The sequence below is a fragment of the Palaemon carinicauda genome, chromosome 28 (assembly GCF_036898095.1).
Source record: "Palaemon carinicauda isolate YSFRI2023 chromosome 28, ASM3689809v2, whole genome shotgun sequence".
Lineage (NCBI taxonomy): Eukaryota > Metazoa > Arthropoda > Malacostraca > Decapoda > Palaemonidae > Palaemon > Palaemon carinicauda.
This window is the reverse complement of record NC_090752.1, coordinates 81567616-81570347: the sequence shown is the minus strand read 5'-3', so window position 1 is coordinate 81570347 and position 2732 is coordinate 81567616.

Below are 2732 nucleotides of genomic sequence, written 5' to 3'. Positions count from 1 at the left end.
TATATATATATATATATATATATATATATATATATATTTATATATGTATTATAGCCACGAAAAGAAAAATGAAAAAGACTTTCGTGGCTATAATACATTTTATATTCATCACGTGTCAGCTTTCGTGATTTCTACATATATATATATATATATATATATATATATATATATATATATATATATATATATATATATATATATATATATATATATATATAAATATGTATATATGTATACATTTTATATTCATCACGTGTCAGCTTTCGTGATTTCTACATATATATATATATATATATATATATATATATATATATATATATATATATATATATATATATATATATATATATAGATATGTATATGTGTATACATTTTATATTCATCACGTGTCAGCTTTCGTGATTTCTATATATATATATATATATATATATATATATATATATATATATATATATATATATAAATATGTATATATGTATATATAACAGTATGAGAATAAAAAAAAAAACATTAAAAGGCATGAAAAGAGGCAAAGCAGCAGGAGAAGAGGACGTAACAAATTACTTAAAAATAGAAGGAGGAGATTTTATTGTAGTAGATCTGATTGAACTCTTCATCAAATGTCTGCAAGAACTTTATCATTATACTGGCACAGAAAGACCATAAACAGACTCCAGTAGAAGTACATGTCTGAGGCCTTTGTTAATTAATATGAGGAAATACTTATGAAGAAAGGGTATTTAATATGAGGAAATACTTATGAAGAAAGGGTATTTAATATGAGGAAATACTTATGAAGAAAGGGTATTTAATATGAGGAAATACTTATGAAGAAAGGGTATTTAATATGAGGAAATACTTATGAAGAAAAGGTATTTAATATGAGGAAATATTCATGAAGAAAGGGTATTTAATATGAAGAAATATTTATAAAGAAAAGGTAATTAATATGAGAAATATTCAGAGAAAAGGGTAATTAATATCAGGAAATAATTATAGAGAAAAGGTAATTAATATGAGGCAATATGAACTAAGGAAACATTGTGATGAAAGAAGAATATCAAAGACAATGAATTTCCTGCAACTCGGATATGGCAACGTATTTTTGAAATTGCACATTGAAGCTTAGGAAACAATATAATCCTTTTAGTGTTTCCTTGAAATCCGAGCGATGATATTATTTGTTATAGTTATGTAAAGGAGAAATTAAATTACGTTTTATTGAATAAAATTGTTTTAGATAACATAATCCGACATAACATAACAATACTTGACATATCTGTTTACAATATAATGAGTTTTTTTTTTTTTATTCTTCGTAATGCAGAACAAGAGAGATTTAGACAAAGACAATGAACTCAGTTTAATAACTTAATATGATGGAAGACCAGGCCTACATGGCTGAGGGCTATGAAGCGTGAAGTAGTAGATGATGAATGAAGAAATATTTAATTAAAAGCTGAAGATAGAGACGACTGGCTGAATCTAACCGAGGCCCTATGCGTCAATAGGCCTAGCAGGAGATGATGATGGCGCATATATAGCATATTATTACTACATTGTTACAAAATGATATATGAAACACATAAAATAACACTATAGGTAATTTCGAAATATCAATGTGGATCATCGCACTTGATTCAATAATGTATACCATTCTTGTCTCTCTCAATTTGGATAATGTATTTTAAACTATAATTTGAAAAATTAGATCTCATTGTATATATTCAGTTAATAGAAGGAACGTATTTAGTCTCTCTCTCTCTCTCTCTCTCTCTCTCTCTCTCTCTCTCTCTCTCTCTCTCTCTCCACATAATGATATATATACATATATGTATGTATATAGCCCCGAAAATGCGCTATAAAGATCAACTAAAACTAAAGCGCACCCTGGCTCAAACTGACATCGATCCTTCCTCATGGGAAGAAACAGCCAGGGACAGGAAAACCTGGAGGAGTACAGTACACCATGGCACCGTGGACTTCGAGGAGAGGAGGAGACAAAATGAGGAGGCTAGGAGGAGGAGGAGGAGAGAGCGATTAGAACAGCCCCGCCCACCACCTACCCTCCCTTGTGAACACTCCGCGACTCTTCCACCACAGACTAGGACTTAACAGCCACATCAGGCATAAGCACCCACCCCATAGATAGGAGGCTGATGGCTAACGACAGAACCCAATACTCGGACACGAGTGGGCGCCGACGACGATATATATATATATATATATATATATATATATATATATATATATATATATATATATATATATATATATATATATATATATATATATATATATGAATTTATTTTATTGTTACTCTTTTATATAATTGTTAATTACTTCCCGTTTAGTTTATTTATTTCCTTATTTCCTTTCCCCACTGGAGCCCTTGGGTTTATATCATCTTGCTTTCCCAACTAGGGTTGTGGCTTTGCAAGTAATAATAATAATAATAATAATAATAATAATAATAATAATATAGTCTATATGTATGATCCATATACATATATATATATATATATATATATATATATATATATATATATATATATATATATATATATATTAAATCTAGATTATATGATTGCACACGTTAGCTACCCTGTCAGGGCGTGGGTAATTCCACTCCTTATTTGGCGTTTAACTTTTGTGTCAAAAATTCTGTCGGTGTCTCAAGAGAAGCGTCCCCCCCCCCCTTTGAGAAAAGCAATTATCTTGAGAGCCAGACG